We start from the raw sequence: 13,515 nt of genomic DNA, 5'->3' as shown, positions 1-13,515 counted from the left end.
TCACGTGCTTCTTGAACAGCACCTCCTTGACATTCTTAAAGGCTGCTCGCCGCCGAGCCACCTCCTGGCTTAGGTCCTGGTATATACGGAGAACACTGTTGTTCCACGTGCTGCTCCTGCCGCTCTTCGCCCACCGCAGCACCCGCTCCTTGTCCACGAACCTGTGGAACCTGATCACCATCGGATGGGGGTGCCCACCTGGCTGCCCCTGCCTCGCCTGCACTCTGTATGCCCCCTCCGGCGGTCGCGGAAATGCTTCAGCACCCATCAGCTGTATCAACAGGTCTGCCACAAACACTGCGGTGTCCGCTCCCTCAGCCCCCTCCGGGAGTCCAATGATCCTCAGATTATTCCTGCGAGCTCTATTCTCCAACTCCTCCACTCTGTCCAGCAGTCTTCTTTGCCGCTCCATCAGCCCGTCGATTTCTACTGCCGCAATCGTCTGCGCATCCGCCTGCTCCTCCACCGCCTCTCCCAGCTCCTTAACTTTTACATCTTGAGCATCCAAAAAACAGATCTGAGGCGTTCAAGGCAGACGACCCTGTCCTATACAAGAAATCCAGGTACGACCTCCGCAAAGCCATCCGAGATGCCAAGAGAGAATATCAAACTAAGCGAGAGTCACAGACAGACTCTCGGCGGTTGTGGCAAGGACTAAACAACATAACGGACTACAAAGCGAAGCCGAGCAGTATCTCTGGCAGCAGCGCATCCCTCCCCGATGAACTTAATGCATTCTGTGCTCGGTTTGAGCAGGTAACCAACAATCCGCTGTCGAGTGCCCCAGCAGCCCATAATTCACCCATACCCACCATCAGTTTCCGAAGTCAGATCGGCCTTCCTGAAAGTGAACCCACGGAAGGCGATGGGCCCGGACGGGATCCCTGGTCGTGCACTCAGAGCCTGCGCATACCAGCTGGCAGAGGTATTCACAGACATCTTTAACCTACTCCACTCCGAGGTCCCCACCTGCTTCAAGAAGACCACCATCATACCGGTACCAAAGAAGAACCAGGCAACATGCCTCAATGACTACCGCCCGGTGGCCCTGACGTCAGTTGTAATGAAGTGCTTCGAGAGGCTGATCATGAAGCGCATCACCTCCATACTCCCGGAACGCCTTGACCCACTTCAATTCGCATACCGTCGCAACCGGTCCACATCAGACGCCATTTCCCTGGCCCTACACTCATCCCTAGAGCATCTCGAAAACAAGGACTCCTACATCAGACTCCTATGTATTGACTACAGCTCCGCCTTCAACACCATAATCCCAGCCAAGCTCATATTAAAACTCCAAAACCTAGGACTTGGCTCTCCACTCTGCAACTGGATCCTTGACTTTCTGACCAACAGACCACAATCAGTAAGAATGAACACCAACATCTCCTCCACAATAGTCCTCAATACCGGTGCCCCGCAAGGCTGCGTACTTAGCTCCCTACTCTACTCCCTGTACACACACGACTGCGTGGCAAAACTTGGTTCCAACTCCATCTACAAGTTTGCTGATGACACACCCCTGTATACATCCCTGTCAGCATCAACGGGGCTGAGGTGGAGATGGTTAGCAGTTCCAAATTCCTAGGGGTGCACATCACCAAAAATCTGTCCTGGTCCACTCATGTCGACGCTATTACCAAGAAAGCACAACAGCGCCTATACTTCCTCAGGAAACTAAGGAAATTCGGCATGTCCACATTAACCCTTATCAACTTTTACAGATGCACTATAGAAAGCATCCTATCGGGCTGCATCACAGCCTGGTATGGCAACTGCTCGGCCCAGGACCGCAAGGAACTTCAGAGAGTCGTGAATACCGCCCAGTCCATCACACGAACCTGCCTCCCATCCATGGACTCCATCTACACCTCCCGCTGCCGGGGGAAAGCGGGCAGCATAATCAAGGATCCCTCCCAACCGGCTTACTCACTTTTCCAACTTCTTCCATCGGGCAGGAGATACAGAAGTCTGAGAACACGCACGAACAGACTCAAAAACAGCTTCTTCCCCACTGTCACCAGACTCTTAAATTACCCTCTTATTGACTGACCTCATTAACACTACACCCTGTATGCTTCATCCGATGCCAATGCTTATGTAGTTACATTGTATATCTTGTGTTGCCATATTATGTATTCTCATGTATTTTCTTGAATTTTGTTCAATTCCCTTTTCTTCCATGTACTGAATGATCTGTTGAGCTGCTTGCAGAAAAATACTTTTCACTGTACCTCGGTACACGTGACAATAAACAAATCCAATCCAATCCAATTCAGCTTCTGATTCAGCTGATCCCACTGCCTTCTGAAATGGGTCCAAGTTGTCCCGCTTCAGCGACTCAAAACTGCTCTTCATCACTTGCAGCATATTATTCAGCGCCTGCTGGATTGCTGAGTCCGAGGTCTGTGTGTCCGCCATCTTAGGTTCCAGGTCAGCTTCCCCTGCTCCTTGCCTTTGTCCCTTTCTCTCTCTCTTCCTCTGCTTCCTGGACTCTCGTGGTTCCATGCAGTGCAGCCCGCTCCCCCGCACTTCCGCGGCCGCCTTTCTGCCGCTCCGCAGTCCCGCTATCGCGGGGAATCAGCCCCTAAAGCCCCGCCGGAGTGAGAGCCCGCCGAATGTGCGGCTCACTCCATCATCGCCGCCACCGGAAGTCCTGAGGTTTGGCTTTGTTTTTAAGATCTTGCACCCAGAATCCATCATGTCATGTTACAGGCACATGATTGTCTTTCATGTATTCCGAGTTAAAGGGCATCTTTGGAAAAGTATATTTTTCAGTTTAAAGTTGGGCAGCAAGGCCCTGCCTTTTGTCTACTGGAGCTGTTGTGACATCAGGCTTGTACATTAATTGAAGCAAATGTAGTGAATGAAGTCAGGGGTGTGGTCTGTGGGTCATTGTGAATTCCTGTCAGTGCTGTTTATCTGCTTGTCAGGGTATGATTATAGCTGTGTCATGCCCTGAACTGGAATGCCGCTGGCCTTTGGTTCGTTGTCCCAGAAGAGAACACAGGAAGTCCATGATGATAACAGGGAGCTAGAATCTGAAATCATTTGGTGAGAGGGTGGGGGTGGGAAGTGGGGGAGAGGATAAGCTATTCATAAATCTTTCCTACGAGCATCCGTTTGTTTTGACTAATATAACTGATGATCTGACATGGATTCTAATGAATAGGTGTCACCCAAAATATTAACCATCTCGTCGGGATACTGACAGATCTGCTTTTATTTCAGATTTCCAACCGTCAGATTCTTTTTTTTGTAATCACTCTCTGCTTGTTTAATATTTGTTAGATGGCAGAAAGCAAGATGGTGACCGTTGACTTTTTATTGGCGGGGATATGTGTTGACAAAGCAGTGTTTTTGGTGTCGTGACACTCCTGCTCTCCTTCCTGTGATGATGTGATTGATACAGCTTTGCAAGCGCATTATAACCACAGCAGCTACCATATGTTCTGTGTGACTGCTGGTCCCTAGAGAATTTGAACAACAGCTAAATGGAATGCATCTTGAAGGAATGTCTCTGATATTCTCATGACTATTGGAAGTGTGCAGTGCTACCTTGGATTAATGTATGTAGTCCTCTTTCTGTCTCTCTCTTCCCCCCCCCCCCCCCCCCCCAATTAATCTTTTTAGGAAGATTCACAGAATTTATTAATCATCAGAAATGTGAAAATGATTTTGAGGCCATCTGTGCAACAGTAGTATCTTTGAGTCCCAAAAATGAATTCAGTTTTCTGACAGCTCTGGGAGTGCCGACGAACAGCCCATTGTCTGTCTGTCTGCTGGGTGAATGGAAGCTACTTCAGATCTGATACTGTGCAGTATAAACCTTGAAATATCATCTATTATCTTGCACCATGGTTAGCTTCAATGCTCTGCTGCATGTTTTGAATATTCGTTGTTGAAGCATTTCAACTGTAATCATTGTTTCGCACCAGTTTTAATTATCTCTTCCAATACTGTAATTACCTTCTGCTAAAGTTGCACTGGGTTTGCATCCCTGTATTTAGCTGTTTGATGGGAAATATCTGCTCCTAACATTGGCTTTAGTCCTTTGGGACTTCCTTTGCTGTTCGGAGTATTGATTAGCCATGTTAAATTGGATAGAGTGTCCACTTGCTGCAGCTACCCCTCCCTTGTGAGAGAACAAGATGTGCTTCACATGTGGTCCATTTTAAATTATGCATTGCTTGGTGAATACAAAATTGCTTGAGAGCTTGGTGACTCAATTAAAATATATATATATTTTTCACCAAAGTGGAGGCTCAATCTTTTTAAATGATTGTCCTCTGGTGAATCTTCCAGATAATTCATAGCTACATACTCCTGCAGTTGCAGGAACTGTTCTGCAATACTGTCCGGGGTCTCCAGCCTGCGAGTCCTGTCATTTTATATTGTGAGATATATTCCATGGCAGCTGGAGCAACAGGAAAACAAGTGTGCATGTATTGTCTTTGAAGTCTTCTGGTTGTATTTGTTGCTTCATGACAGGAAAGATATTTTGGTGATTGAGCACAGAAATACTGAACAGATCAGCAGGGCAAGAAACCTGACTGCCTGTGCCTCTGACAGCAGAGCTCACTTAGCCATTAGTGGTGATGATGCCTCTGGAGATAGTCAAAGAGAGCTCTCTTCTGGTTACACTTTTGACCCTTTGGCACCACTGTGCCTACTTTACATGCGGCGTCAGTATAGAAAAAATGTAGCACAACATGGCTTCACCTGCAATTCAAGTATGGTTCCGAGCTACCATAGTTTGGACTGTCCTATAAACTATACGTTTGCTTATAATTGCAACTGTACCTTTTGCAAAACCCATGTTCAACACCGAAAACAACGACAGTGGTTATCCTCGTTTCTGGAGTAGTGTGTGGCTTTGGAAAGGAAAATGAGGTACAATAATGTTTGATGCGGTCCAGCTCGATCTGCTGTTGGATAGCTGGCAGAGAATGGAGACTTTAAAAGAGCGATGGATGGAATTAGGTGAAAGTACTGGAGGAGTAGGAGCAAAAGCCAAAAGAGTGACACTGCTCTGAGTGGGGAGGTGGAAAATATAGCGGGCAAAGAGGCAGGGTGGTGCCACGTCGGGTTTGTCATAGTCTTGATGCCAGTGCAATTATCCACAAGGTAATTGATCGAAAGGGTCTTGTTCATGAGCCCTTGGACCTTCTGTCAGGAAATAGGCAATGATGATGGGTGGAATAAATAGATTACGAGGAGGTTTTCAAAATGAGGTCCAATACGCACTGTGTGCAAAGGACAGAGAGGGAGAAGGATTGTGAAAGTTAAGGTTGCTGCTCATAGTGAGGGAAATATTGGAGTAGGGGTGGGGGGTGGGTATGAATGAAGGCGCGATGGCTTGTAAATAGCCTCTGGGACATGCGGAGTATCCTGGCCTCCATCATAAATAATTTGTGTCTAATTTCAAAGATATGAGTAATTCAGAGCAGATGGAATGGGGAAAACATTTGTTGGGTCGGCCTAATCATGAAATTATCAATTATACTCCATGCGTAATGGTTGACTGTTACATGAAGTCAACATGTGTTAGCTATTATTTTTAAGTCCATTTCTTTGAGATGTGCACAGTTTATTTGGGATTGTTTAAATCATTGAGCAGGGCAAATTTTTCTTTAAAATTTTTTTTTTAGAATACCCAATTAATTTTTTCAAATTAAGGAGCAATTTAGTGTGGCCAATCTTTTGGGTTGTGGGGGTGAAACCCACGCAAACACTGGAAGAATATGCAAACTCCACACGGACAGAGACCCAGAGCCGGGATCGAACCTGGGACCTCGGCGCCGTGAGGCTGCAGGGCTAACCCACCCGAGCAGGGCAAAATTAAAATATTACATGACCGAGCTGGTACTGTAAGTAAAATCTGTGCTGGTGACCTTTCACATGTTTGATCTAGGACTTTACTGTTTGTTAAAATCCAGCCCGTGGGCGAAATGACTGAATTAAGGCCTTGGGGAAATGACTGGAGGGTGGAATTTGCATTCTAAATTAATCTATTGATTTTTTTTCTTGAGACCAAATAATCAACAATTAAAAGATTTAGTCTAATAGATCAGGGAGGCAGACCTGATGTGGCAATGAATTGAAGAATACAGGAAGAGATTAGAGTGACATATGGCAACAATTCAATTGAGATTCAGCCAGTGGTATCCAGTATTTCTAAAAGCACCTGTGAGTACTCCCCAGACAGAAGGTTCCTTTCCAGTAGACCAAGTGGGGTTTGCTACTGTGATGGTGAATATAAAAAGAGAAATGGCGATGAAGTGGTCATAGATTTTTACTTGCATGTATCAGTTAAAACTGCTATGGATATTTATCAATGTTGAAGCTGAATTCTTTGCTGCTCAGCCAGAATTTTGATTAGATTTAAGAAAAAAACCGTTGCTGACTTGTAGCCTCTGTTGTTGGATAGTAACAAAGGATCTCCAAATGTTGGTTTGGGTCCTTTTCTGCACAGTTATCCAACAATCGTTTTGTGACAGATGCACATAGAAACACACAAAGGTAGAAGACAGATACAGGCCTTTTGACTCATCTGTGTCCATGTTGGTGCTTATCCTCCACCTGAGCAATCGTTCTAATTGCATTTACCCACCATGTTTGCATCATCTACTCAACCCCATCCCTCCTTCAATCATCAATCTAATCTTAAATGTTAACACAGATTTTTGCCCCAGCCACTACCCGTTGGAAGGAAATTCCACAAACTCAATTCTCTGAAGAAGATATTGCTGTCCTCTGTTTTCATACCGTCTGCATGACCTCTCAATCTTGACCCCTCTACTCTTCGGATAGTCTGTTTCGGTCTACCCTCCCATCCTTCCATAATTTTCAAGTACTTCTGTCCTATTGCCTCAAAAGACCCAATTTCTTTTCATGATCGTTATATTTTTCTGTGCCAAACTGCATCCCAAAAAATGTTGTGTACCTATAATGTGGGGTTCAAACCTGCACTTGTATTTTGCTAATGTTTTATGTCGGCTCATTACCTCTTGTATTTTTACTGACTCTTTTGGATTTCATTATTTTTTTGCAGCCGTATCCACCTGAGGTGCTGCCTTTAATGAATAACCTGTGGGAACTTAAAAAAAACCCTCTGCTCGCTCTTTAGCATCACTGTGCCCATTTCCATTCAGAATATTCTGACATTTTACCAAAATGTCTGGTATTTAGTGACATTGGATTCCACCTGCCACTTTTAAAACCATTTCATCACAGCCTCCGCATATCCTTTGATGTTCCAAAGAATTAACTATACTGCCTAGTTTGTGGTCTCTGCAAACTTGGATCTACTCCCTCTCCATGTCCAAATTATTGATGTACACTTTACACTTTAGTGGCCCCAAAACTGTACCCTCTGGATATTGTTACTTATTTCCAACAACTCTGGGAAAACTGCCCCTCCAACTGTTTTCTCCCTTTTAACCAATTGTGAATCCAGTTTTCCACGCTGCAGTAAATTCCATATCAGTTAATCCAGTTATCTCTTGCCAAGGGGTTTCCTGAAGTCCACGTACGCTAACTACATCATTGTATTTCCTCCATTTATCAACATTACCTCCACAAAGATTTTGGAGGCCTGTCGAGCACAATCATCCCTGATAAAATATTACAACAGATGTTTGCGTCACATATTTTTATCCAGACAAGCACTAAAGTATAATTGAGACTCTGCCTGGAAACGTGTATATGGTTCGGGAAGAAAAAAAATCTCTTGATATGCAAATTGATTAAAGAACTTACTTTTTGCAGTGTGGTGGAAGGCTGTGCAGCTCTTTTGTCTTTACCTGAGTTGAGACTAAGATTCAGCAAGTTATCATTTTTGAAGGTATCCCAGCCCAGCCAAGCTCAAACAGTCTGTTTGAACCCAATGGACGTTTGAGGATAAAAAAATGTTACGACCTTCCCTGCCCATAGCCTAGGAACCTGGAGGTGTAATCTAGAATCCATATTGCTCCCCCGGATTGGACAATACATGAATTTGTCCTAATCTATGTGGCTCAATGCACGCAGCGTATCTAATACAGCGCATCTAATACAGCGCCATTGATTGACAGAAGCTTCCTTCTAGTGCTGCCAAGGATCTGCACGGATCCAAACTCGCACCACTGGGACACCAAATAGTACAGATGATATTTAATAGTCGTGGCAAACTTACAGGTGATAAGATATGGAGGTTTAGTCTTGGTCTGCTATCTGATGCTTGGCATGCAATGCAGATTCCATAAAAAGGGAAACACAAGTGTTGCAAAATCCAAAATGGAAACAGCAAACATTGGCTGCACAGAGCAAGTCTCTCTGAATGCAAAGCAACAGAGACAGTTGACCAAGCTTTACTCGTGCTGCTGGTCCTGCATTATATTTGCAGGTTTTTCTGTTCTAACAGTGGAATATTCAGTATGTGAATCATTACCATGTGCTTCAAACGTGGCTATTTTGATTCTCTTGGAAATATTAGAATAGTTGTATAAATGCGCAGCTGATATTGCTCCAAGCTGTTGTTCTAGCATTAGGTTTATTTCTTGTTTGCTGTAACCAGAACCTGTTTTCCTTTGGGATGAACCATCGGTTTTTAATTACTTAATTTAAATTGTCACAAACATTTTTTTATTCGTAGTTGTGATGCATTGTTTAGTAAATCGGATGGATATTTCCAGAGCATTCGGTCAACCTTTAAAAAAAAAAAATCAACGGAGGGATTATCAGAATATGGAACGTAGCTGACTCTTGAAGTTGAGCCAATTGCAGCATTTAAGGGGGAGGTGAATAAAAATAAATTATTAAAGATTCTGGGGAATTGGCAGGGATTCGGATCAGCTGTAATATCGAGTTGGCACCAGAAAAATAATTCTGTTCTATACTTAAATATGAGTTCCTCTGATTGTGACCAGGCATATTTAGAATTGCATGCTGGATTCACGCAGGGCATTAGTGGTGGTGTAGGGTGGCTAGATTTCTTTTTGTAGACTTCAAGTAATGTAAGTGAGCAGCTAGCTTGCTTTTTGGAGGAAGGGAGGCAAGCGGTATGGTGAGAAATTACAATAGTGACCAGTTATCATTGGGGGTAGAGAATGATTCCAGCATGTCCACCTCCATTTTTATACATTAAAGTCCTTTCCATGTGGCGTTCATTGTGTGAAAAACGTCCCAATATTAGTCCTAAATTTGCAGTTTGAGTTTGAATGCCCCCCCTTGTCCCAAGCTCTTTGTTTAGGTTTTCTGACTTGATGTTCCCATGTCTTTTACAAAATTAAGGATAGATGATGGTGTAGTGGTAATGTCACTGGACTAATAATCTAGAGGGTGGTGGAATTTAAATTTGATTAATAAACTCTGGAATTGAGAACTAGCCTCCGTTATGGTGACCGTAAAACTATCCTTGATTGGTGTAAAAATCCATCTGGTTCACTAATGTCCGTTAGAGAAGGAAATCTGCTGTCTTTACCTGGTCTGGCCACCATGTCACTCCAGGTTCACAATAATGTGGTTGACTCTTAACTGCTCTCTGAAATAGCAAGCCATTCAGTTCAAAGGCAGTTTGGGATGGGCACACAAGATGTCAACAAGAATAAATGGAAAAATCTTTTATAAGAATGCTTTGAGCCCGAACAGCCTGGGTTTCTCCCATTTCTCCTTGCAATGAATTTTAAAACTAGGGATACTTGTAGACCTTATGTTTCTCAGATGATCAGAGTTGGCAAAGTAACAGTGCAGAAGGGAGCCATTTGGCCCATTGAGTCTGCACCAACCCTCCTAAAGAGCACCTCACCCAAGCCCATTCCTGTCCTGTCCCCGTCACCCATACATTGATCATGGCCAATCCACCTAACCTGCACATATTTGGACTGAGGGGAAACCAGAGCACCCGGAGAAAACCCACGCAGATACTGGGGTGAATGTGCAAACTCATCCAAAGTTGTGCAAGTTAGATGGATTGACCATGTTAAATTGCCCCTGAGTGTCCAAAGATGTGCAGGTTAGGTGGGGTTGTGGGGTTATGGTGGAGTAGTGAGCCTAGGTAGGGTGCTCTTTCAAAGGATTGGTGCAGACTTAATGGGCTGAATGGCCTCTTTCTGCACTGTCGGGATTCTATGATTCGATGTTTCCACCCAAAGACTGAATTGAACCTGGGTCACTAGCGCTGTAGGCAGCAGTGCTAATCACTGTGTCACCAAGCACAGTTGTGTGACTTGATGAGTTTGGTCACCAATTCCTCTGACTCGTGCTGTTTTAGATCTATAGTTCAACATTCTGTAGAGCTTTGATTCTACGTTCCTTGATGTAGATGTTTTACAGATGATCGGTGTGAGTGCAGGATATAACAACAAATATTTTATTTTGTAATTTTATTTGCAAAATATAACAGTGGCTGTATTATTTTTCACTGATTTCCTCTGGCATGCCCCTGATGATGTCAGAATCACCAGAATCATTGAGCGCCAATGTGCACACTCTGTAGTATTTACCACAAGCTGCACCCTGTTCAATGTTGTTGCCATTGTTGTGATACACACCAGTTTTCGTTAACATAGCATAGTACTCAATTTCAGATTTCCTCACGGCTGGACAGTCGTTAGCAAAAATAACCAGCTTGACTTTGCCTTGATGAATCATTTTCAAAATCTGTTTGTAGCCCAGCACATAATTGCCACTTTTCATAACCGCCTGGAGTTGATGGACTCTAATGACTTTTTTGGCGTCTTCACTGCAACCATCTTGCCTGCTGTTGCCACCCCTGCAGCCTTAGCCTGAAGAACACAAGAAATTCGGAGCCCAGGATTTGTGAAGGATGCTACAGAGCAGCTTGAATGACCGCGGGAGGAGGAGCGACTCCGCTGGCGAGGCCAACACAAGATGGCTACAGAGGGGGAAAGGAGAACCCAAGTTAGCCACAGAGTAGTTCGAGCTGGTTTTCTTGCCCTAAATATCAGTGGTAGGATCCCTTTGTTAATGTTGCTGGTACCAGTTGAATCTTCAGCCTCAGTGCCAATTCATCACCAAAATGAGCATTCTGATATTATGGTTGTGCGAAAAGATTTGATGCCATTATAATGTGTCAGCTGCTCATTTCATTGCATGGTTTGAAAACAGTGTCCACAGTTTGTGCGTAGCAACTTGCAGTGCAATAAATTCTTTTTTTTAAAATGCAAATTTATTTTTTTCCAATTAAGGGCAATTTAGCATGACCAATCCACCTAACCTGCACATCTTTGGGTTGTGGGGGTGAAACCCACGCAGACAGGGGGAGAATGTGCAAACTCCACACGGGCAATGACCGGGGCTGGGATTAAACCGGGGTCCTCAGCGCTGTGAGGCAACAGTGCTAACCACTGCACCACCGTGTCCCCTTGCAGCACAGTGAATTCTACCCTATTGCAGAACAATTGGTATCTATGACAGTTGACCACATAATATTGCCTGTGGAACCACTTGTCAATTGTAAAGTTTAGATTTTTTTTGATAATACATACAAAGGCAACATGTCAGACTGCCAGGGGCAGTGGTAGAATTTTCTCTGACGAGGTACTGATGTTTCTGAGCTCCCATCATGTTTCAACTTGTAGAGAAGTTTTACTTTTTTTCATCGCTGGACCAGAATCCACAGTAATGGTTTTAAATTAAAGAAAAAAGCTGTTAATTACTTTCTAAAAGATTTCTCACCAACTCCTGCCAGTATGAACTGCTATGTTAATGAATCTTCGCAGCTGAATTTACAAGGCTACCAGTTCATTCATAAAAATTGTTGTATTGCATTTTCTAATTCGGACTCTTAGGCAACAGATTTCAGCTCAATACTGAGTGATCAGTGGTGTTGAAGCTGCTATCCTTGGGTGAGCTGCTGAGCCAATTTTGCTAGTTCTGTTCTTGAAGCATTATTCAAAAAGTTTTTTCTTCCAACATCATGGAATTCTTGCTTTTAAACAGCATCATCAAAACACAAAATAGCAGATCGTCTGGTTATCTCAACCAAAAATTAGAATGCTGTATACTGGCAATCTGGAATAAAATCAGAAAATGCTGCAAGTAACCAGCAGGTTGGCAATTTTGTTCCTTTGTTTAAAGAGGGAAACGAGGATAATCCAGGGAATTTCAGGCCAGTGAGCCTTGCATCAGTAGGGAAATTATTGGGTAGGATTCTTTGAGACATGATTTACTCCCATTTGGAAGCAAATGGACGTATTAGTGAGAGACAGCATAGTTTTGTGAAGGGGAGGTCGTGTCTCACTAACTTGATCGAGTTTTTCGAAGAGGTCACAAAGATGATTGATGCAGGTAGGGTCTACATGACGTTGTCTACATGGACTTCAGTAAGGTCTTTGACAAGGTCCCTCATGTCAGACTGTTACAAAAGTCACATGGGATCAGAGGTGAGCTGGCAAGATGGATAAAGAACTGGCTAGGTCATAGAAGGCAGAGTAGCATTGGAAGGGTGCTTTTCTGATTGGAGGGCTGTGACTAGTGGTGTTCTGCAGGGATCAGTGCTGGGAGCTTTGCTGTTTGTAGTATGTTTAGCACAGGGCTAAATCGCTGGCTTTGAAAGCAAACCAAGGCAGGCCAGCAGCATGGTTCAATTCCCGTACCAGCCTCCCCGAACAGGTGCCGGAATGTGGCAACTAGGGGCTTTTCACAGTAACTTCATTTGAAGCCTGCTTGTGATAATAAGTGATTTTCATTTCATTTTCAAAAGTGTAAAAGGTTTTTGGTTAGTCGGGCAGCATGGTGGTCAGAGGCTTGGAGTGCTTGTACTTTTCTTTGTTCTTTGTCAGGCAGCATCTGTGGAGAAAAGAACAGCGTTAATGTTTCAGGTTGATGACCTTTCACCTCAACTCTGGGTTCTAATGAAGGACATTGACCTAACGCTAACTCTTGTTTTTCCCTCCACACATGCTGCCTTACCTGCTAGGTGTTTCCAGCAGTCATTGTTTTAACATCTGGTCATCCCATTTGCAGCTTGTCGGATCTCGTTCATATGCTAAATTTTAATATATGAAAGTAATGCATTGGATTGGAAGCTCTTTTTCTGACTGGCATTCAAAATGCCCCATTTGCCCTCCTATTAAACAGCAATTTTTAATTTCAATGGAATGAAGGAAGAGCCCTGTCTTTCTGGGATCATGTACTCCAGCGTAGTCCAAGGATAAGGGGGTTGAGGCTGAGTGAATGCGTCTATATTCTCTGAAGTTTAGAAGAATGAAATTGAAACACACAGATTCTGAAGCGGCTTGAAAGGGTAGATACTGAGATGCTGTTTCCTCCTGGCTGGGGAATCTAAAACACTGGGTACAGCCTCAGGATAAAGGGCTGATCATTTAGGACTGAGATGAGGAGAAAATACTTCACTTGGTGGGTTGTGAATCTTTGGAATTCTCTCCCTAGAGGGTTGTGGATGTTCCATCAAGATGGAGACATATTTTTGGTATTGGGGAATCGAGGGATATAGAGTGGGCAGGAAAGTGGAGTTGAAAAACATAATTAGCTATAATCCTTTTGAATGGG

General features: G+C 43.9%; 1 protein-coding gene and 1 pseudogene across 3 annotated transcripts in view; one reads left to right on the top strand and one right to left on the bottom strand.

The window, feature by feature from the left end:
- Positions 1-13,515, top strand: part of raph1a (Ras association (RalGDS/AF-6) and pleckstrin homology domains 1a) — a 250,079-nt gene that overhangs the window by 73,670 nt on the left and 162,894 nt on the right. The gene's annotated exons all lie outside the window — the stretch shown is intronic.
- On the bottom strand, positions 10,393-10,733 carry LOC119960021 (annotated as a pseudogene).

The sequence above is a fragment of the Scyliorhinus canicula genome, chromosome 2 (assembly GCF_902713615.1).
Source record: "Scyliorhinus canicula chromosome 2, sScyCan1.1, whole genome shotgun sequence".
Classification (NCBI taxonomy): Eukaryota; Metazoa; Chordata; class Chondrichthyes; order Carcharhiniformes; family Scyliorhinidae; genus Scyliorhinus; species Scyliorhinus canicula.
Note: the sequence above shows the minus strand (reverse complement) of the source record. Positions and strands in the feature narration are given on the sequence as shown.